General features: G+C 43.3%; 1 pseudogene; it reads right to left on the reverse strand.

The window, feature by feature from the left end:
* Positions 1–18,657: 18,657 nt before the first annotated feature.
* LOC108516526 (40S ribosomal protein S2 pseudogene) lies at positions 18,658–20,229 on the reverse strand (annotated as a pseudogene).
* Positions 20,230–24,589: the final 4,360 nt, after the last annotated feature.

Below are 24,589 nucleotides of genomic sequence, written 5' to 3' on the forward strand. Positions count from 1 at the left end.
AGATCACCGTGAACATACGGGTGAAAAATTATAAGTAGCCTGTTGAGAAGATCTTGTGGGGATGATTGGACCAACATTTGGGCATGTTGTGTAAGACAGAATCACACACATTGCCCAAGTTCCAGTCTTATTTGAAACATTCTGATATTCATTCATTCATTGCTCTAGACAAAGTGATGGACAAAAACAAAGCACAGCCATCATGGAGCTGTGTTAAGTGAGTAAACAAATTCCTGGATATGCAATTCTCTACCTTGTGATAAAGGCTCTGAAAGAACAGGGCTAAGTGACCAGAGAAGGCTTCTTCAAAGAAATGCCATTTAACCTGAGACGTGAGGACGTTCAGGCCAAGAGATGGGGATCAGACTGCAGGTCCTGACACCCCAAGGCCACCATGACTGATGCACAGTGAATTAGAGGGACAGAGAATTCTGGGTCTCAAGGAGTTTTGATATTATCCCAAATGCAATGGGAAACCACTGGATGAAACTGGAATTATGTGATCCAATTTTCACACTTTTTAAAAAGTATTTTGGGCCAGGCACAGTGACTCATGCCTGTAATCCCAACACTTTGGGAGGCCAAGGTGGGCAGACCACATGAGGTCAGGAGTTTGAGACCAGCCTGGCCAACATGGTAAAACCCTATCTCCACTAAAAATACAAAATTAGTTGGGTGGGGTGGTGGGCACCTGTAGTCCCAGCTACTCGGGAGGCTGAGGCAGGAGAGTCACTTGAACCAGGGAGGCAGAGGTTGTAGTGAGCCAAGATCTCACCACTGCACTCTAGCCTGGGTGACAGAGCAAGACTCCATCTCAAATAAATAAATTAATTAAATTTTAAAGTATTTCGGCTGCTGTGTAAGTGAATGGAAAGGGGATTCAGCAAGAATGGAAATGGAGAAACGCAAATGTGCTTAGGAAGTTAGTGTGGTTGTCCAGGAAGATGATACCTGGGAAGAAGAAAGCAAACAGATTCCTGGCATTTAGAAGCAGAACCAGAAAGTCTTATTGGTGGGACAGATGAGAGAAGTCATATTTTTGTTCACCCCATATAAGTGTATGCATTTCTGCTTCCACTGCTGAAACCTGTAGAATATTAACCTTTCCTCTTAGAAGTAAAATTATTAAATGATCAGTTTATACAAAGAAGTATCAAATAATAAAATGCTATGACTTTTTAATGATAATGGAAACAATTATATTCAGCCAAATGCTTTTAGAATCAAAGTTTAATAAAGAAAAGATTAAAAGTGAGTATTCCTTTGATATTCTGATTTTATATCCATTGTTCAAAGTCTCTGTTGATTTTTTTTCTCTTAGAAATATTCACAGAAAATGAATATATTGAGTTCAAAAATATTCACCTTGAAATCTATAAATTAAAGTCAAATTTCATTTCCATCCTACAAGAGCATTTTCAACAACATGCAGGCACTGTGATAAGAGTATCTACCTCAGCCAGCCGACTAACAGGGGAGATGATGTGTCTGTGGATGCTTCTAAATCTTATCTAAAGTACAAGAACTAAGATGCTTCACGTGGGCAAAGCTGCTCTCCTAAATTAGTTCTGGACTTTCTAGTGAAAATGGAGGTTACCTGGGCAAGCTGGGTTTCACTAAGCAGAACAAGATTGTCAACTCGTACTCCTGGAATCTTAAGTGAATAGACTTCTTTTCGTTTTATCTTTTATCTTTTTTTTTTTTTTTTTTTGAGACATAGTGTCCCTCTGTTGCCCAGGCTAGAGTGCAGTGGCACAATCTCGGCTCGCTGCAAGCTCCGTTTCCTGGGTCCAAGCGATTCTCCTGCGTCAGCCTCCCAAGTAGCTGGGACCACAGACATGGGCCACGACGCCCAGCTAACTTTTGTATTTTTAGTAAAGATGGGGTTTCACCATGTTGACCAGGCTGGTTTTGAACTCCTGGCCTCAAGCAATCCACCTGCCTCAGCCTCCCAAAGTGCTGAGATTACAGGCGTGAGTCACTCCCACCCAGCCAGTTTTTGTATTTTTAGTAGAGACGGGGTTTCACCATGTTGGCCAGGCTGGTCTCAAACTCCTGACCTCAGGTGATCTGCCCACCTCAGCCTCCCAAAGTGCTGTGAATAGAGGTGTGAGCCACCGTGCTCAGCCAAGTGAATAGAATTTTTTTTTTTTTTTTTTTTTGAGACAGAGTCTCGCTGTCGCCCAGGCTGGAGTGCAGTGGCCGGATCTCGGTTCACTACAACCTCCGCCTCCCAGGTTCAAGCGATTCTCCTGCCTCAGTCTCCCAAGTAGCTGGGACTACAGGTGCGTGTCACTACACCCGGCTAATGTATTTGTATTTTTTTAGTAGAGACGAGGTTTCACCATGTCAGCCAGGATGGTCTCGATCTCCTGACCTCATGATCCACCTGCCTCGGCCTCCCAAAGTGCTGGGATTACAGGCGTGAGCCACCGCGCCCGGCCCAAGTGAACAGAGTTCCAAAGGTGTTCCTGGCAGGTGCCAGGTGGACACTTCAATGTGTGGGGGTTTGGGGCACTTTTAAACTATAGAACATAATGATAACAAGGCAATTAACTATAATGACTGTAATTTTCCTGTAGAAGAGTTGAGCACAAAAAGCAAACAAGGCACTGAGCAGTCTCTGTTGAATGCCAGGGATGCATTTAGAACCACACTACCTTTAAGCTTGGTTCGCATAACACTTACCTGGATCTGGTCCCATAAGACTCCCTCTATGCCCATACATTGTATACTGCCTTGTCCACATCACTGTCTCTATTCTAAGGAACAGCCCAATAGTTCTTCACTCCTCTCTTTCATGATTGTTATAGGAGCAAATTGGGATAATGGTTGTAAAGTGCTTGAAAAGATGAAAAGTGCAACAGAAATGTAAGACGTTATAATTAATTATAAGTTTTTTATGATTTATCTGTTACATTTTATCATGGTTATCAACCTTATTATCTAAGTAAAGAATAGGTATATAATTATAATTTTATATTATGTAACAGTACAGATTGTTTATTCTTAGTGCTCAACAAAGAAATGAATACTAAAATCTCCTTAAGAGATTTTTTCTTAACTATAGCTATTTTGGCTTTATCCCAAATCCTTAAATCTGACTTTCTAAGGGTGGGATAGAGGCATATGTGTTTTTACAACTCCCTAGGTAATTCCGATGTTCACCTTAGCTTTAAAAAATCACCGCATTACTTTGGTGAATATTAGGTAAGAGTACAAAGGTAGTGGTTAAATGGATATGACTTATTGTAATGTGCACATATAAATTGATATTCTAAAGAGATACTGTTTCTAAATTAGCAAGCTAAGAAATGCAGATGATATCAATGAATCTATACCTCTCTATGGATTAAAACAGAAAAGCTGTGCCATATAGATTATGCTTCTCTGCTTCTCCTGTCACTCACTACTACAGTATCTCTGTATCTCTGTTTCCCCCCTAAAACTGGAACTCTCCAGAAGGCATCTCACAGGTAATCAAAACACATTCCCATCTACCAGTGTGGCAAATTCTGTATTTCTGCCCCTTTCCAATGCCTCTGCTGTGTGTGAGTGCTCCTGGCTGCCACTAGCACCGTCACCCATCCATGCCAGTTAAGATCCCAATGCCAGAGCTGCAGGGCACTGAGTCCTCACTTGGAGCCAAAGCCGCTGCACTGCACTGGCCCTAAGGTCACTGAGATCTGTGTGTTGTCCCCTGAGTGCACACAGCGCTGCGATATCCTGTGTTATGCAGTGACGTGGAGAGAATCCCTCCCCCAGCCACCGCCACACACACCCGCACCCCCCCAGCCCCGGCCCCGTCTAGGCTTCACTTCTGTGTTGGTTTCCCAAAAGTGCTTCTTTACACTCCCAGTGCCTCTCCAAGATTTTTATAAAATTAGCTGTATCTGTTTTTAGTTCCCAGACTTGAAAACCTCATGTGAAGGATGGGTGTGTAGACAGAGGGAGAAGATGTGAGGCTAAGAGGGTGAGAAGAGCTGAGACAGAGGGCTGAGGGACAGCTGACATCTGGAGCGTTTCTCTCCTGCCTCGTTTGACTCAGTCTGCTCCTCCCTTTTGTCAGGGGCTGCTCCTTAGAAAGGGCTGCTCCCTGGGTCTGGCAGAAATGCTTGAGTTCTAATGTGACCACAACATGAGTTTAGGCTGTGACCCTGTTAGGAAAGGGGTCTCAATCCAGACCCCAAGAGAGGGTGCTTGGATCTCTCACAAGAAAGAATTCAGGGTAAGTCCATAGAGTAAAGTGAAAGCAAGTTTATTAAGAAAGTAGAGGAATAAAAAATGGCTACTCCATAGACAGAGCAGCCCCAAAGGCTGCTGGTTGCCCCATTTTTATGGTTATTTTTGATGATATGCTAAACGAGGGATGGATTATTCATGCCTCCCCTTTTTAGACCATGTAGGGTAACTTCCTGACATTGCCATGGCATTTGTAAACTCTCATGGTGCCGGTGGGAGTGCAGCAGTGAGGACGACCAGAGGTCATTCTCGTGGCCGTTTTGGTTTTGGTGGGTTTTGTCCGGCTTCTTTACTGCAACCTGTTTAATCAGCAAGGTCTTTATGATCTGTATCTTGTGCCGACCTTCTATCTCATCCTGTGACTTAGAATGCCTTCATCATCTGGGAATGCAGCCCAGTAGGTCTCAGCTTAATTTTACCCAGCTCCTATTCAAGATGGAGTTGCTCTGGTTCACACACCTCTGACAAACCTACCCTTGCAGATGTCATCTTCAGAGTCCCTGATTTGCCGTGGGAGAGAAATCTGATAGGCCAGTAATATCATAAGAAAAAGTATGGGAAAACCTGTTTTATTTACAATTAAGCATATAATTTAGCCCTTATATACAAAGAAATGTTCCAATATTTATCTTTCGGTTTTCATAAACATGTGATAAATCTATACTGGCATTCTTTTCCCCTTCTTCTTCTACCCAACAACAACTTTGTTATGGAGTCAAAAAATTCTGACCACTATGTAGGTCTATTAACCAAGTATGGGCCGGGCATGGTGGCTCACACCTATAATCCTAGCACTTTGGGAGGCTGAGGCAGGTGAATCACCTGAGGTTAGGAGTTCGAGACCAGCTTGACCAACATGGAGAAACCCCAACTCTACTAAAAAACAAAATTAGCCAGTCATGGTGGTGCATGCCTGTAATCCCAGCTACTGGGAGCCTGAGGCAGAAGAATCACTTGAACCCAGGAGGTGGAGGCTGCGGTGAGCCAATATCATGCCACTGCACTCCAGCCTGGGCAACAAGAACAAAACTCTATCTCAAAAGAAAAAGACAAAAGTGTGTCAGGTCGGGCTCAAGCCTGTAATGCCAGCACTTTGGGAGACCGAGGTGGGCAGATCATGAGGTCAGGAGATCAGGACCATCCTGGCTAAAACAGTGAAACCCTGTCTCTAATAAAAATACAAAAACTTAGCCAGGTACGGTGGCACGTGCCTGTGGTCTCTGCTACTTGGGAGGCTGAGGCAGGAGAATTGCGTGAACCTGGGAGGTGGAGGTTGCAGTGAGCCAAGATTGCACCGCTGCACTCCAGCCCTCCAGCCTGGGTGACAGAGTGAGACTCTGTCAGAAAAAAAAAAAAAAAAAAAAAAAGGAAGGAAGGGAGGGGAGGGAGGGAGGGAAGGAAAGAAAAGAAAAGGAAAAGAATAGAAAAGAAGTGTCAATAGAGCCTTCTTTGTCAAAGTTGATCTTTCCCGAGGTGCCATGTCTCCTGGCTCCGTAGTATAGTAGGCACCCATGTCAGACATTATTGGTCAAGCACCATCTGTACTTACTCCTGATCTCTGTGGGAGAGGCAAACTCTGGGCTAACACCTCATGAATGAATGCAGAGTTGGGGAGTGTGGGGCTCCCAGTTGCAGCTAAGCATCAGAAATGCCTCTGTCTCCATCAGGCTTACCCCATTAGGTAATTGGTGGCATTTCCCAGGCTGTGACATGTATGCAAGCATACATCTTAATTTAGGGAGAAGGGAAAGAGAACTATAAATTGGTCTGGTAACTCCCCCATCTGGCTACAAGTCAGAGAAGATCCAAGCATGATCTCAGTTTACAAAAAAACATATTTTGAGATAATTTCAGACTTACAGAAAAGTTGCAAAAAAAAGTACCATGAATACCCATACAGACTTCAAGTGGATTCCTAAATATTGACATTTTATCATGTTTGCTCCATCATTGTCTCTGTGTCTTAATGGGTCTTTTTCTGAACAGTCGAGGAGTAAGTTGCAGACATAATGCTTTCCTATTCCTAAATATTTCTATCTTACTAACCACAGTACAATCATCAAAATCAGAAGTTAGCATTGATATATCACTATTACCTAGCCTGTGGATCTTATGCCAATTGTCCCACAAATGTCCTGTGTAGCAAAAGGAAGAAAACACAGTGTTTTAAGGCTTTTGAGTGGGATCCCAATGGCTCTGAGACCTTGTCCAGTAAAGGGACCACAAGAACTGCTAGGACCCAGGCTGCCACAGTCCTGATCTAAAATACTCTTTGGTATTTAGGATGTGGACATCTGCTGACCTTTTCTAAACTAAAGAGAGAAATTGAGGACACAGAATGTTGGTTAAATGCCTTTTATTTTTTTCTCTGTTTCTCTTTTGACCAACACATTTTAACACAGCAACTCCTCACAGACTGCCTGATATACCCAAGGCACTATATTTAGTTCTGGGGGAGAGAGAGTTATATAAGATGTGGTCCCAACACCCCTGTGAATCAAAATGTTATTAAATAATCAGTAACTAAACAGAAGTGAAATAGTAATGTTAGGAATGATAAATTGTTCTTCAAAAGGTTTAATTGTGTAATGTTCTTGTTCTTTGTTCAAAAGCCCAACCTCCTTGTACTCTCTTGTTTCTAGCCTGCAAACCATCCTCCCACTCTTGTTGCACCCTGACATGCCCAGACATGTCCAGACATGCCTTTTACTATAATGGACAGACTACTCCTACCCCCTCCTTTCTTACAAATCGCACGCTTACCCTATTTAGAAAACTTTAAGTCTTAGTCTACTGGGATCAGTTTAGATTGTGCACTCCAACCCTAGCCTATAAGGGAAAGACACAGGGACAGGAACTGTGTTAGGGTTAAAAATCCTTTCCTTTGTTCGGTGTGCTTTTGTGGTCAGGACAGATGTGAGCAGCACCCTTCTGCAGAAATAAATGTGCCTTGCTGAGAAATTCTCTAAGTGCTGGTTTTTCCTTGTGGCACCGAGCACTTGTTTCTAACAGTAGTATTGTTAACGGTGGCAGAGAACCAAGTTACGCCAAGTTGCCAGCAGTGAATCCATACAGGTCCTCAGCAACTTCAGCCCTTGCCTCCTCAGAAGAAGGAAACTGGCCGAGGGGCATAAGGCAGAAAAAAAGACTGAGGCAATTTTCAGAGCAGGAGTGGACATTTATTTTAAAAGGCTTTACGAATGATACAGTGGACTTTGGGGACCAGGGCAGGGGGAAGGGTGGAAAGGGAGCAAGGGATAAAAGACTACAACCTGGGTGTAGTGTACACTGCTTGGGTGATGGGTGTACCAAAATCTCACAAATAACCACTATAAAACTTATTCATGTAACCAAATCCCACCTGTTCCCCAAAAACTTATAGAAATAAAAATGTTAAAAAAAAAAAAAAAAAGAAAGAAAGAAAAAGCAAGAAGACAAAGAATAATAACTATGCTGAAAAGAAATCTATGAGAAATGAATTTCAGGTTTTCTGGAAAGTTCTGACTGAATGACTGCACTATATTATTAGAGTGGTTTATTATATAGTTCAAGACTATGTAATTATATAACATTCCAAATTGTCATCAATAAAAATGCAACATTGTTGAAAATAGAAAAAAATAAAAAATAAAATGAGTAAATAAATAAATTTTAAACATAAAAAGGCTTTAGAATAGGAAAGAAAGGAAAATTCACTTGGAAGACACCCAAGTAAGCTCCTGAAAGTCCAAGAGAGAAAAAAACAAAAGGCTGGGCGTGGTGGCTCATCCCTGTAATCCCAGCACTTTGGAAGGCCGGGGCGGGAAGATCACCTGAGGTCAGAAGTTCGAGACAAGCCCGTCCAACATGGTGAAACCCCATCTCTACTAACAATACAAAAATTAGCTGGGCATGGTGGCAGGGACCTGTAATCCCAGCTACTCAGGAGGCTGAGGCACGAGAATCGCTTGAACCCAGGAGCCAGAGGTTGCAGTGAGCCGAGATCACACAACTGCACTCCAGCCTGAGTGACAGAGCAAGACTCAGTCTCAGGAAAAAAAAGAAAAAAGAACAACAAACAGCACTTTAACCTTGGTCCTGGGACTTTATAGACTCGCCTCTTTCCCATGATTCTCCCCTTAGGGTGGGCTTCCCGCATGTGCAGTGCTTTCCTTACCCTTTGGACTTGAGCACACCCAGTGTGTTTAGGAATTTATACACATGCCCATCTGAGGATTTCTTCCCTTTTCCCCTTTTCCAGTGGTGTGTATCCCACTCGGAACATGGTACTTCGCCATTATTGTCTTTTAACAGGCATGCTCAGTAGCTTCTTCCTGTGGTCTGCATTCAGTTAACATTTTGATGTTAACAGGTGTGGACCATCAGGAAATGGCCTCTCCCTGGCTGCCGAATTATCATTTTTAGAGAGGCAATATGATAACTGCCAAACCATCACCCGACATTCCCAGTGGGTAGGGGTGAGGGAGAGCCCTCTCCTGCCCTGCTTGTGTGTAACTACCTGTAACAGGAAGAAGGAAGAATACAATATATGGTCGAGTGTTTGATAGACAACATGTCAAATGATTTATATACATATCTATTTTTTACACAAATATGGTGACATTTGGCATTATCATATCTATTTTATAAATGAGGAAATAGAGGCTCATAAAAATCAAGACATCTGTCCAGCGTCTTCACACAGTGAGACACAGAGCCAGGATCTGAACCAAGGTCGACCTCCAAAGCCCAAGCTTTGTTCCACGAAAACAAGAGGTATAAACAGATAACACAGAGCAAATGTGAGAAGAGAGACGTGGACACAGGAAGCCCTCCCAGGTCTCAAGGACAAAGGTACATTTGAGCACAGACTGAAGAATGGCTGAGATTTTGAGGGTAAAGATGAAAGAAACAATCCAAAGGGGAAAGCCAGCGGCTTGAAGTAGCTGACTGCAGTGTCCAATGCTTTGACTCAGCAAAACAGCCAGCTCAGGTTCCCATGACAGGGCAGAGGATACACAGCTTCTTGAAAGCTTGAGTGTGCCCAAGGGTCTTTGCAGTAATAGCAAAAAGCTCAGACAGATAATTCCTACCATTAGGCAGGAAACAGCTTCTCCTGGGGACTCGGTGGTTGATAAGCTTTCTTTTCACCAGGGAGCTTCTTCTGATTTCTTTTCTTAGGAGGAAGACTTGCCTATTTAAGATAAAGAGTAGAAGGCAGTACTGGGAGCACTTTTCTAAATTAAATAACTCCTCAGGGTGCCAGCCTGTTAAGTGTGGACAAAAGCAAAGAGGCAGGACTTGCTGGGCTCCTGCCCATTCATGAAGCAAAAATTGCAGAGTTCCCCAGGAAGCCACGCAGTTTTGTTGACATCTAAATTTCTGGCATAAAGAGATGCTATTTGTTTACTTTTTGCATATTCTAAGGAAATTTGCAATTCTAAGGAATATGCAAAAAGTAAATATTCTAAGGAAAGACAGTAATGCGTGATAGATTCAGCAGGACATTGCATCCTGGACAAAAAAATTATACTATCACTAATTTCTCCTGAAAAATGACTATAGTAGCCTAATTGAATAATTTTCTATTATAAATATTCAAATTATATTAATGACTTAGATTAGCATTTTTTGAAAGACGCTCCTTGTGAAGTTTGGAAAGGTACACGAAGTTCAGCTTTTTAAAATTGCATTTAAGATCCAAGGCTTACTCCTTACGGTGGCTTAGTCCTGTAGTCCTAGCACTTTGGGAGGCCAGATGGGAGGATCACTTGAGGCCAACCTAAGCAACATGGTGAGACCCTGTCTCTACAAAAAATAAAACATTAGCCAGGTGTAGTGTCACGCACCTGTAATCCCAGCTACTCAGGAGGCTGAAGCAAAAGGATTACTTGAGCCCGGGAGTCTGAGGCTGCAGTGAGCTATGATCACAACACTGCACTCTGGCCTAGGCAATAGAATGCAGTTTATCTGAGTTTAACTCAGCTTCAAATATAAAGGAGAAGCTTTGGGTACCCTAAACTGCCATGGGCTTAACCGCTTACACACTGCTACCTCTGGCCACTAAGCCAGGAGAGAGAAGCAAGTACGCCTCATTACATCCCAAGCTCCCTTCAGCTGTGAGACACAGGGTAGACTGCAGTCGTTCCCCTCCCTCCAAGTTCATGAACACTGCCTGCCACTTTCTGTAGGTAAACTACTAATTTATTCATCTTATAAAATCATGAATGAATGAACAACTAGTGAGTATGAAAAGACATGTATTATCCTATACAGGAAGCCTGAGATCACCAGCTCGGGTGGAGCCAAGAGGAATTTTGCCACAAGCCCTGTTCACGGTATGTTTTCTATTTGTCTCTCCAATGTCTTCTTACATGTCTAACCACCACAGTGCAAGGATGGGAAGAATATGAAGATCCTTCCCATTCACTCGTCACTACGAAAGAGATTAACTCACATTCCCATTTAATTCAGGGGCAAGAACGCCCCATACGAAGGATACCTAATAACATTTCTACTTAACCTAACTAATACAATTAAACTGAGAAAAAGAAATAAGTGGTACAAAAAATAGAAGATTGAAGATAACATTTCTATAAAATTCCTAATTTGTAGAAAATGTGTCACCATTAAAAATGCAAGCAAAACTATTCAAAGAGTTCAGCAATTACTTTAAACAAATAGGCCAGGCGCGGTGGCTCAACCTGTAATCCTAGCACTGGGAGGTGAGGCAGGTGGATCACTGGAGCCCAGGAGTTCAAGACCAACCTGGGTAACACAGCGAGACCCCCATCTCTACGAAAAACACAAAAATTAGCTGGACATGGTGGTACATGCCTATAGTCCCGACTACTCAGGAGGCTGAGGTGGGAGGATCACTGGAGCCTGGGAGATCGAAGTTGCAGTTAGCCATGATGGCACCACTGCATTTTAGCCTGGGCAACAGAGCAAGACCCTGTCTCAGAAAAGCAAAAACAAAAAATCAATAAATAATAAAATAAATTATATAATTAAGCTTATTTTAAGCTTATTTTTAAGCTTCTAATTAAGTTATTTTATAACTAAGCATGAACTATAATAGAACAAATGGAGGAAAAAGAAATAACATAAACCATAAGATTCAAAGGAATAAATCTCTTTAAAAGTGGACAAGACCTTTAAAGAGAAAACTAAAAATATCCTCGAAGGACACACAGTAAAGGACTGTGAACAGTAGAGATGTGATCCATGTTAGTCAATGGTAAGACACATAGATACATCAGAATTTTACTAAAAATATCAGTGAAATGCCAATGTTTAAAATTGTAAATAAGTTTTTTCTTATAACTGAACATGTATATTCTTAATATAGAAGAGCAAAGACATTTCTAAAGACAAAACATGGCAGCGAAGGATAAGATCTTGCCTATTAGATAATAAGGATGATTACAAAACCATACTTAATTCAGAGAGTGAGTTTGTTGCAGTACTAGGCAGTACTAAGTAGATCAGTGTTTCAGAGAGGCTGGACACATACCAGTCTTTTCAATAAATCTGAGAAAACTGGTCATCCATATGGAAAATATTGTATCCCTCACTTACACCATATACAGAAATAATTCAAAGCCTACTAAAACCCCAGGCATGAAAATCAAATTCATTAAAACATTTAAAAGAATTATAAGAGCAAGATTTTATGACTTTATGGTAGAAAATGATTTTTCAAACAAGATGTCTTTAAAAGAACAAATGATAAAAAAAAAAAAAAGGTATATTTGACAACAGGAGACTGAGGCAGGAGAATCACTTGAACCTTGAGGCGGAGGTTGCAGTGATCTGAGATCACGCCACTGCACTCCAGCCTGGGCAACAGAGTGAGACTCTATCTCAAAAAATACAATACTTAAAGAAAGGTTAGTGTCTAGAATCCACAAAGGGTGCTAAATAAGAAAAAGATAAACTATCTGTGGGGAAAAGAAAGAGAGATCAACCTGTTACTGTGTCTATATAGAAGAAAGTAGACATAGAAATAGAAGAACTCCATTTAGTTCTGTTTGGAGATGCTGTTAATCTGTGACCGCTACCCCCAACCTTGTCGGCTTGCAAGAGACATGGCTGTGGTGACTTAGGTTAAAAGGATTTTAGGGGCGGCTGCAGAAGTGCTTTGTTAAACAAGTGGCCTGAAAAGGCTGCTATGGTTAAAGGTCTCACCATTCTCTTTAATCTGCAAAGAAAGAGAAAAACATTTGTCTCCCTGCCCTCCCTGGGCATGGAAACATCTCCGGGTAAATACCCATTGTGTGGCCTTCGGCTTACTGAGTGATGAAGAAACCGCGCCTTTAGGAAGAAGGCGTGGGACTGCTGGAGCATACGCTAAAGAGGTTTTATGGAGATGTCGCATATGAGCATCCAAGCAGCAGCATTGTTCTTTAAACTTATCATATTTAGCAAGGATTTTTTCATATGTCTTACTGGGGCGATTTCGCTCCCTACAATCATCCTATTGTTCCAGCGCGCAGCCGCCTTATCCTGTTTACGCATGACTAAGCATACTTTCAATAAATACTAAGGAAGCTGCAGAGGCCGGTGCCCGGCGTGGGTCCCCTGTAAGCTGAGCGCCGGTCGCCTGGCCGCCGCTTTTCTTTCTATACACTTTGTCTCTGTGTTTTATTCTTTTCTCGAGTCTTTCGTTTCCACCTAACGGAAACACCCACCAAGTGTGGAGGGGCAAGGCCCACCCCTTCACTATCCAATATAATAGAGAGATGGGGTTACAAACCCACAGTTCACAGAATAGGAAACAGAGTCAAGAAACATTTGACAAGTAATAAGAAAAATAATAGTTAAATGGAATACTGAAGTTAAACCACTTTGCATCCATCAGAGAAGCAAAAAATCCAAACTCTAATAATAATAAGTGTTGACAAAGACATGGACAAACTTCATTTATTTCAAGATGAAAGGCCATGGTTACAACCACTCTGGAGAACAATTGGGTAAGATCTCATAAAGTTAAAGGTATGCTCAGAAATTCCAAAACACTCAGAAATTCCACCTCTAGGCATAGACCACTGAGAAATTCTTGCACATGTGGACCAGGAGATACACACAGCTCACAGCTCTGTTGGTTATGATGATGGCAAAGCATAACCATCCTAAAAATCCATCAGCAATCAAACAGATAAATAGATATTTTAATTAACATAGGGCAATTACTATCAGGAATGTTGAAAGTATTAACTTAGTTAACTTTCAAAAGAACTCTGTGAGGTAGATAGGCTTTTATGAATTTTAATACTTCCACTATTTTTAGTGACTATTTTCCCCATCTTACAGATTAGGATATTAAGACACACAGAAATAAGCCCAAGGTCACAAAGCTGATTAGAAATAAAGTCATACAGTAGAATACTACAGAACAAAGGAAAGGAATGAAATAAAATTGTATGTAGCATTATGGATAAATATCAAATCCTGAGAAAAAGGAGGTTATAGACTGATACAGTCACATACCATTATATTAGTCTGAAAGATGCAAATCAATACCGCGTCAGTTGCCTAGGGCTGCCATAACAAATTAGCACGAACTGGGTAGCTGACAAGGGAAATGTATCCCCTCACACCTGTGGAGGCCAGAAGTTGGAATCCAAGGGACCGGCAGGGCTGCACTCCTTCCAAGGCCCTAGGGGTTCCTGCCTGGCCCTTTCCAGCTTCTGGTGGCTCCAGGACTTCCTTGGCTTGTGGCCATATCACCCCAGTCTCTGCCTCCATATTCACACGGCCTTCTCTTTTCTCTCTTCTAAGGACACTTTGTTATTGGATTTAGGGTTCACCGGATGGTGTAGGATCATGTCTTCTCTGTATCCGCCAACACACTTCCCAAATAAGGGCACACTCACAGGTTGCAGAGCTCTGGTCAGGATATGGACGTAGCCTTTGGGAGGGCCAGCATTCAACCCTCTGCGAATATTATCAGTAACTTACAGGTATTTACCTAAGTAATGAAATGCCATTTTTAAAAAAAAAAAAATCTCATGGAAATAATAAACACTAAACCCTCCTCTGGGAAAGAAGGGAAGGAGAGGGTAACAGGAGAGGAAGGTATTACAGAGGGGGTAAGTGTCTCTGTAATTTGTTCTCATTTTAAACCTGGAACAAATATGGTATTTTTAAATGTCCTCATTTCAAATCTAAAGTTAATATGGCAACATGTTGAGCTTTGATAGGGCTGAGTGGCAGACACACACCTGTTGGCCATGATTTTCTCTTTTTTTTTTTTTTTTTTGAGACAGAGTCTCACTCTATTACTGCCCAGGCTGAAGTGCAGTGGTATGATCTCGGCTCACTGCAGCCTCTGTCTCCCAGCTTCAAGTGATTCTCCTTCCTCAGCCTCCCAAGTAGCTGGGATTACAGGTGCCTGACACCGTGCCCAGCTGACTTTTGTATTTTTAGTAGAGACAGGGTTTCACCATGTTGGCTGGGCTAGTCTCGAACTCCTGACCTCAGGTGATCCACCCACCTAAGCCTCCCAAAGTGCTGGGATTATAGGTGTAAGCCACTGCACCCGGCTGATTTTCTCTGTAACATTTTATAATTAAGAAGTACTTCATAATGAAACAATGCAAAGATGTCCTCTGCCTTAACTCTATCATGGTATTTGGAAGAGTTACTTTTGACAGGTCCTTGCTGAACCTTGTCTGCAAGCTGCTATTAAACGCCTATCGTATGATCCACTACTTCTCTTAGTCCTATTCGAATCGGCTCCAAGTCAGAGCTCCTCCATGCTTTCCCAACTCACCTCTTAACATTTACAGACTTTCCTCTCCATCATTTAGTTCGCTTTCGATGGTCTTTTTTTTTTCTCATTAAGAACACCACTGCTCCAATAATGACGATCTGATTTCCAAACATCAAAGACTAATCCAACACAGAAATATCAAAGCGAAGCCTGAGATAAGCAACACGGCTTCCGCGTGATGTTTGTCGCGCTTCTAGAAAATAACTTTTCTCACAAGTCTTTTAAATCATGTTTTACCTTTTCAATAACGAGTACTCTTGCCTACTTTGAGAACATCCTCACCTCTCCCAGAGAAGTTGTAGCATCAGCAAGTTGATGGGCTGAGACTTATTTCTCTTGGGGTGACCTGCCAATAGCAGAATCATTAGCATAATCTCCTCTAAAGCACTAATTTTTTTCAATATTCTTTTAAAATTCTCCAGCCAAAAACGATGGGAACCATGATTATTCCTGGCCACTGCCATCTGTAAAGTGGAGTTACTCTTCTCTCTATACCCAGCCATATAAAATCAAGACAACTCACTGAAATATAATTACTGATGTTTTGAAAAATAAACAGTTAAAGTAAAGCTACAGCAGTTTTAGTAATGTACTGTTTTATTTTAGGTGATGGGAAAACCAAAAGTTACACAACTATTTACGAGGTTCAATGATGAGAGTAACACATTACTTAAAAAATTAAAATAATCTAAGTAATCATAATAGTATGGAATTTAAAATCAGAGGCAGGGTGAGGTGACTCACGCTTGTTATCCCAGCACTTTGGGAGGCCAAGGTGAGTGGATCACTTGAGGTCAGGTGTTTGAGACAGCTGGCCAACATGGCGAAACCCTATCTCTACTAAAAATATAAAAATCAGCTGGGCGTGGTGGCACTCACCTGTAATCTCAGCTACTCAGGAGGCTGAGGCAGGAGAATTGTTTGAACCTGGGAGGCAGTGGTTGCAGTGAGCCGAGATTGCACGACTGACTGCTCTCCAGCTTGGATGACACAGCAAGACTCTGTCTCAAAAAAAGGAAAAAAAAAAAAAAGAATTTAGAATCAGAAGACTTTAATTCCTGGTTCTTCCAGTGACCAGCTGCATGACATTGGACAAGTTAGTTCCATAAACCTCAGTTTGCAACATTGGGCTAATGACAGTAGCTACCTGATAAGATTGACAGACATTAAAAAATAATAAATAGGCATTCCATATATCATAGCTCAGGCTGCCATAACAAAATATCATAAACAGGGTGACTTCCACAACAAAAATGTATTTCTCACAGTTCTGTAAGCTGGAAGTCCAAGATCAAGGTGGCCACAAGGTGGTGTCATTCTGAGAACGCTTCACTTGGCCAGCAGATAGCAGCCTTCTTGCTGTGGGCTCACGTGACCTCTTCCTTCTGTGCCTGTCCAGGGGAAAGAGAGAGGGCTCTCTGGTAACTCTTCGTGAAAGGACACTATATCTATGCAGAGCCCCACCCTTCTGACCTCATTTAACCTTAATTACCTCCTTATAGGTCCTGTCTTCAATTATAGTCACAGTTGGGGGTTAAGGCTTCAACATATCAATTTGGGGGAGACACAGTTCAGTTCGTAATACCTAGGTAATATTAGTATTAGATATTAGGCAACCACAGGACTGGGCACGGTGGCTGTAATCCCAGCACTTTGGGAGACCAAGGCAAGCGGATCACCTGAGGTAGGGAGTTCAAGGCCAGCCTGACCAACATGGAGAAATCCCGTCTCTACTAAAAATACAAAATTAGCCAGGCGTGGTGGTACATGCCTGTAATCCCAGCTACTAGGGAGGCTGAGGCAGGAGAATCACTTGAACCTGGGAGGCAGAGGTTGTGGTGAGCCAAGATCGAGCCATTGCACTCCAGCCTGGGCAACAAAAATGAAACTCCGTCTCAAAAAAAAAAAAAAAAAGGGCAGCCACAGTACTTCTTCGATGCATGTTTGTTGTTTTTTATTGGCCTGCTAGAAAAACCCACGAGAAATAAAAAATGAAATACTAAGCCCTTCAACTCACTGAATGGACCCCCTCTTGGCCCAGGGGACCCCAGAGTAACCTGGAAAACTGAGTTCTTGGCCGTGACGGGATGGGGTAGACACACCTCAGTGTGCCCCTCCCTTGCTGGCCAGCATTAGGCTTTCTTCCCTAAGAGCGAAACAGAAACCAGTCTTTCAAATGATTCCACCACTATTGACCAACCTAACACTGCCCCTCCTTTTTGCCTGATAAGAGACCACGGACCATGGACTCTACAAGGAATGTGCAGTTGGGATTTCTGTGTCCTCTGGTTCACCTTTTGAAGTCAGAAGGCCGAACACTCCGTCCTCTGATCATGCGAACATGGCCATTTTCTGAACATGGATCCCTTGGAGAAGCAGGAAGCTTTATTGCTCATGCATGTATTTCCTCATTCATAAAGATTCAGGACTTCTCCTGTAGCTTATTAAACATGTATATTCAGCCACCTCATTCAGCATATATTCCTGTTCCTGTTGCCCCTCCCTCAAAATGTCTGTTTCCGTCTTCCCAGCCTGTCAGATGGCCACCCTGCAGGCTACAACCCTTTCCAAATTTATGAACCTTGTCATTCTTCAGTTGACAACCATAATCCCTATGCCATAACTTGCACTGCATGAAAATTATATTGATAGGTGTAACCAAAATAAAGAGAATCTTCTCATGTTTTTTATTAAGTTATGTAATTAGAGGTATGTGGAATTTTTCACTCTGCTTTCTCATGAAACAAAGCATAATCATTATTTCAATGCTCCTACAAAATACTTACAATCACCACTGTCATGTCTTAATGTTTTACAGTTGGAATAGTAAAAACTATGTCCCTGTAATATACTAAAGTGCTTGCCTAAGAATACACTTTAATGAAAGATGTTTGTTCAGGTCTCTGCCTCAGCCTCTGAGTAGCTGGGATTACAGGCACCTGCCACCACTCCTGCCTAATTTTTGTATTTTTAGTAGAGACAAGGTTTCACCATGTTGGCCAGGCTAATCTCGAACTCCTACCTCAGGTGATCTGCCTGCTTCGGCCTCCCAAAGTGCTGGGATTACAGGTGTGAGCCACTGCACCTGGCCCATTGTACCATTTTCTTGCTATGAAGATGTTTAAATTGTTTTTATTTGAAGTTCCTGGGCAATAAAAATAATAAGTTACAGTTTTAAACACTGCCATATATATTTATATATTATACTCTTTGAGAAGGCAATGAATGACAGATCACATCAGTTTACACTTTTACCACAGCAGTGTGAGCTGACATTTCCTGATAACCTCACAAATACTGATCATTATTGTTCCTTTCTACTCTCTGCCAAATTGGCAAGTGGAAAATTACTTAACATTTTTATTTGCCTTTCGTTGGTTTCTACTGAGTTCAACTTTTTTTTTCTTTTAGTCGGAGTCTCACTCTGTTGCCAGGCTGCAGTGCAGTGGCGTGATCTCAGCTCACTGCAACCTCTGCCTCCCGGGTTCAAGCGATTCTTCTGCCTCAGCCTCCCAAGTAGCTAGGACTACAGGCGCTCACCACCACGCCTGGCTAATTTTTGTATTTTTAGTAGAAACGAGGTTTCACCATGTTGGCTAGGAAGATCTTGATCTCTTGACCTCGTGATCTACCCGCCTTGGCCTCCCAGAGTGCTGGGATTACAGGCGTGGACCACCGCGCCTGGCCTGAGTTCAACTTTTTTCACACTTCTTGTTGTCCATCCAAGGTTTCATTTGTACAATACGTATCTCTGATTAGTAGAGTTGTATTAAGTACATGATGGTATCTGCAATCTTGGAAAAGGGACTTTATGGGAGGTAACTTCACTATTCCTAAAACCTCCCAGCTTGATTCTTCTATCTTACACTCAAAATATTATTAAATCCCACACTGAGCCTGCACTGCAGCATCCTGAGAAAACTCCACCTGCACCCTCTGGGTGTGACACAATTCCTACATTCCATTGTCAGGCAGATAGTGAAGATCACTTAGCACTAGTTGGGAGATGTTTTATGGCAATTCCTGGGCTTCAGTTTCATCCAATGTTGAGTGCCAAACCCTCCAAGATGACACTTCCTCTTTCATCATGTGGATTTTGCATCCTTAAATCTTCTTCTAGTGTGTTGCTGTGTAACCCTCCTTGACTGAATAAACAGTTAGGACTGTATTTCTCAACTCATGGAGAATTCCTGCTGCCTGGTGTCTGGATTTGTCAGAAGTCTCACCCAGCCAATTATAATCGATCTTCATTTTAGAAGTTGTTCTTTTTTCTTTTGTTCCCCCACAGGCTTAATTCGCTTTACTTTTTGTGTATAAAACTCTATGTTGTAGCAACAGCCGGAGCCTGGGTCCTCTGCACGGAGACTCTGGTGTGGGTCTTGACCAGGTGGTCAGTGAATTCCTGAAAGGGAGACTTAGTGAGTAGGGTCTCCTTCCAAAGGTCAAGGGTCAGGTAGCTGTAGATCTTAGAGATGGCATCAAAGGTGGCCTTGGTGAAGTTGCCCAGGGTGGCAGTGCAGCCCCTGGCTGAGGTGTAGCAGTCATCGATACCAGCCAACATGAGCAGTTTCTTGGGCACAGGCGCCGAGAGGATACCAGTGCCCCTGGGCGTGGGGATGAAGCACACCAGCACAGAGCCCCAGCGGCCGGTCACCTTGCAAGGGACGGTGTGGGGCTTGCCGATCTTGTTCCCCCAGTAGCCTCTGCGCACGGGGACAATGGAGAGCTTGGCCAGGATAATGGTCCGCGAATGGCAGTGGCCACCTCCTTGGAACAGTTAACACCCGGACCGACGTGGCTATTGTAGTCTCTGATGGCAACAAATGCCTTGAACCTGGTGCACTGGCCGGTGCGGGTCTGCTTCTGCACCAGCATAATCTTCAAAACCTCATCCTTGAAAGAGGCCCCCTGGAAAAAGTCAATGATCTCAGATTCCTTGATGGGCAGAGAGAAGAGATACATCTCCTCCAGGGACTTGATCTTCATGTCCTTGACCAGGCGGCCTAGCTTGGTGATGGGCCTCCACCCCCTATCCTCGGCCTTGCCTCCATAATCTCCGCAGCCTCTGCCCCGGCCTGGTCCACTGACTGCCACTACCCCCGCCCGGATGCCACTGCGGAAACCTCCGCGGAAACCTCAGCGGAAACCACCTCAGTTTCCCATCCCAGGGTCCCCCGGGGCTTCCGGCCTCCGGGGCTTCCGGCCTCCGCTGCACGGGGGTCATCCACCATGTGGTGTTTTCGCGGAGAAAACATAGAAGCTGTTCTTGTTCGTCATCATTAGGTAACATCCTTTGTTTTAGAAGCTCTACTATGGTCCTCATCACTAGGTAACTTGTTTTAGAAGCTGTTCTATGTTCGTCATCGCTACGTAACATCCTTTGTTTTAGAAGCTCTTCTGTGTTCCTCATCACTACGTAACTTGTTTGTTTTAGAAGCTGCTCTGTGTTCATCATCGCTACGTAACATCCTTCGTTTCCTGTTCTTAACAGCTTCCAGAGAAAACCCGAAGTCAGAAGCACACGGACATCCACTTTCAGCCGCCCTGCCTGAATATGACATAGACGGGTGTGACCAACATAAGAGTCTTCAGGAGGCTCGGTTTGGTAACTTAGGCATAGTTAATACATCCACATCATGTTTCTAAATTCTGTGTTCTTTCATCTCTTTCTCCACATTTATTCATCTAAAACTGGAGGGAGAGGTTCCAAATTTTTTTTAAAACACACTGAAGAATAGTGAACCTTCTTCATTTGGAATTCATCCCAGTGTTAAAACAAATGAAAGAATATTGTGCAAATTTCCAGGAAAATGTCAATGATGACTGGCTAAATTGGAACAAATAGCGAAAGACTCCAAAATGTTTACATCCCAGCTGGAGGCAAGTATTTCATTCCAAGTCAGGGACCGGACAAAGTGAGACTGCAGCAGGGGAATAGGCACAGCGTGGGTCCCAGCCCCCAGCATCACCAAGGCGCATTCCTCCCTGAGGATACCAGAGTTGTGACGAGTCCTGTTCCTTTGGTTTTAGAGGTTTCGTTGCAGAAGCCACCGCCATTTTGACCACTCCAATAATACTGTGAGTGGAGTTCAGAAGCTAAAGCGGGTACACCGTGCCTCCAGGTTGTGTTTGTGGATGATACCCTATCAGAGTCTGAATGTCATCTGGCATTTGCATCATTTCCCTGAAAGAACATGTGTGGACAGGCCAGCCAGTGGCCCTCTCTATACAGCAGTGGCTGTAGCACTCAGTGTTGAGTGTGGAACTAGGACTGTGTGATCACTTCCCTGTATTTCCCTTTCCTTATCTTCTTTTGTTTTTTTTCTTTTTTGAGACAGTCTTGCTCTGTCACCCAGACTGGAGTGCAGTGGTGTGATCTCAGCTTACTGCAACTTCCACCTCCCGGGTTCAAGCCATTCTCCTGCCCAGCCTCCTGAGTAGCTGGGATTACAGGCACCTGCCACCATACCCAGCTAATTTTGTTTTGTATTTTTAGTAGAGACGGGGGTTTCACGACGTTGGCCAGGCTGGTCTCGAACTCCTGCCCTCAGGTGATCTGCCCGCCTTGGCCTCCCAAAGTGCTGGGATTACAGGCGTGAGCCACTGCACCCAGCCTAATTTTTTGTATCTTTAGTAGAGACAGGGTTTCGCCATGTTGGCCAGGCTGGTCCTTAACATAAAGAATAATGACTTCCTCACAGACTGTTGAGAGAATTAAATAAGTCAACACACATATAGTGCTTAGAGGAGGGAGCAGTAAATGTTAGTTTAATGATATGAACACACACACAGGCATACTTGATAAAGCCTAGTGAGTATTTGATCTATCAGTAACAAAATATTTAAAAAATAGCAATGAAGATCAGCAGTTTCTTTTATAATTCAGGAACTAGATAGCCACAAGAAATACAGTTTCACTTTGACTTTCAGACACCACTGAAACACCTGCGCTAGTATTCAGGCTAAAGCTCTTGAAAAGGGTAACATATTTTGTCTACCTACCTACCTACCTTTGGTCACAAGCACTTATGTGAATTGGAACTCAGGAAATGGTCAAATGTGATGTACTCGCCCCTATTTATATGAGTGTTGATTTAAATAAATTATTGAGATGATTTAACACATTGATTGTTCAGATTAGAATTAAACAGAGTGACCTTTGAAAATTTCATCTCAGGCCGGGCGCGGTGGCTCAAGCTTGTAATCCCAGCACTTTGGGAGGCTGAGACGGGCGGATCATGAGGTCAGGAGATCGAGATCATCCTGGCTAACACGGTGAAACCTCGTCTCTACTAAAAAATACAAAAAACTAGCCGGGCGAGGTGGCGGGCACCTGTAGTCCCAGCTACTCCGGAGGCTGAGGCAGGAGAATGGCGTAAACTCGGGAGGCGGAGCTTGCAGTGAGCTGAGATCCGGCCACTGCACTCCAGCCTGGGCGACAGAGCCAGACTCCGTCTCAAAAAAAAAAAACCAAAAAATAGTATGTGTTCTTTCTCCACAAGGTGCATAGATTGGTTAGGATACGNAAAAAAAAAAAAAAAAAAAGAAAGAAAATTTCATCTCATGATTACTCTTCATGGCACCTACCATCAACTCTTTTCTTAACCATTCCTCAATACTTAATCTGCACTCCTAGTCCTACCTTCTAGCTTGAAGTTATCATTAAACTAAATAACAACCTTTAAATGAAAAGCAGGATGATACAGTCTCATTATCCCAATACATAAATCATTTGGTTGTAATGCCACCAAAATCCATCACCACAGTAGCAGCGCCTTTCCCTTGTGACATGAACATTGTTTCTAAGTACTTGTTCTTCTAAGTCAGAAATGCTCTTCCAGTATTACATACTTCATCTGTGACAACCATTTCTGAATTCAGGTTTTGTTTGTTTGTTGGAGACAAGGTCTTGCTCTGTCACCCAGGCTGGTGTACAATGGTATGATCTCAGCTCACTGCAGCCTCGACCTCCTGGGCTCAAGCAGTCCACCCACTTCAGCTTCCTGAGTAGCTGGGACAACAGGTGTGCACCACCATGCCAGGCTAATTTTTGTTTTTTTGGTTTTTTTTTTTTTTTTTGTAGACATGAAGTTTCATCATGTTACCCAGGCTGGTCTTGAACTTCTGGGCTCAAAAAATCCACCTGCCCCAGCCTCCCAGAGGGCTGGGATTGCAGGTGTGAGCCACTGCACCTGGCTGAATTCTTGTTCCCCGTGGCTTTTGTCCTAAGAAAGGTCTGTTTGTTTGTTTGGAGACAGGGTCTCGTTCTGTGACCCAGGCTGGAATGCAGTGGCTCAATCACAGCTGAATCTAACCTAGAACTCCTTGGCTCAAGTTATCCTCCTACCTTGGCCTCCCAAAGTGCTGGAATTATAGGCGTGAGCCACTACACCTGGCCCTTAGAAACTCCGTAAGCTATTCCTTAGGGTGAACCTAGAAACACCTTAGTAGATCCATTAATTCATTTATTCAGCCAACATTTGCTGAGCCAGTTGTGCTTTGAGGTCTCCTCTAGGAAGCATGGCAATGCATGCAGGGGCAAGTCTGCGTTCTCCCATGTGAGTGAGGGCTTCACCATCTCGAGGTGAGCTGGAAATGCAAGGGGCTGGGGACAGGAAGAAGCAGATAAAGGAAGGGGACCTGCTTTGCTGGCTGCAGGTACACAGTCAGCAGCTCTGACACGGGAGCTCTCCATCAAGACATTGCAGAAGAGATGATTCTTCCTGCGTCTAGGACAACAGCATATACAGTCTCTACCAGATGGCACGGACAGTTTATGGAGGTGGATGTGTAAAGCAAACATCCTCCTCACCACTCACACCCCTCCCCGCACAAGCCTCAAAGCAGCTCAGAGCGTTCTGCAAAGAGGAGGCTCTGGTAGTGCCGCAAGCCCTTGCCTCCTGTTTACATGGCAGTGACTGTCACTCTTTTCCCCAGAAGAAATTTTGCTGTACTCTTTGAAAAGCAAATTAGGAAAGCATTCCTGCTGGCAAACGGAATGTGTCTTCCTGCCATTGCCAGCAGTGCCAGGGAAAAAGAATTGGGGAAGAAAATCAGGGTTTTTCCCCACAGCCTCACCTAAGCTTGGGTGTTGGTACCCACCTAGAAAGAAGAGTGAGTTTAGTGCTCAGTAACAGTCAGTTTGACCCAGAGCTGGTGGGCAGAGACCTAGATGTCTGGCCTGCTTTGTCTAATTCTAGAGCTGAGGCTAGAGGAAAAGGCCCTTTCCCTGCATCTTAGTATCTTCCTCCAACCCAATATGACAATAAAACACACTTACTTATTTACATTGTTTGGATCTGCCCAAATCTCATGTGGAACTGTAATCCACAGTGTTGGAGGTGGGGCCTAATGGGAGGTGATTGGATCATGGGGGTGAATTCCTTCCTTGGTGCTGTTCTCCTGATAGTGAGTTCCACCTCAAAAGGGAGCTACCTAGTAAAACTGTCTTGCTGCCTATCAGAGTCTTTGAACACATTCAGTGTTGAGAGGCAGTGTGACCAATTTTGTGGCAAGAAAGTCCCTCCCTGTGAAAGACTATCATACCTGGCCTGACAGCAAAGCTGCCATGAATTTTCAAAAGCCAGGCCA

This window comes from Rhinopithecus bieti, unplaced genomic scaffold, assembly GCF_001698545.2.
Source record: "Rhinopithecus bieti isolate Rb0 unplaced genomic scaffold, ASM169854v2 scaffold_35864, whole genome shotgun sequence".
Taxonomy (NCBI): Eukaryota; Metazoa; Chordata; class Mammalia; order Primates; family Cercopithecidae; genus Rhinopithecus; species Rhinopithecus bieti.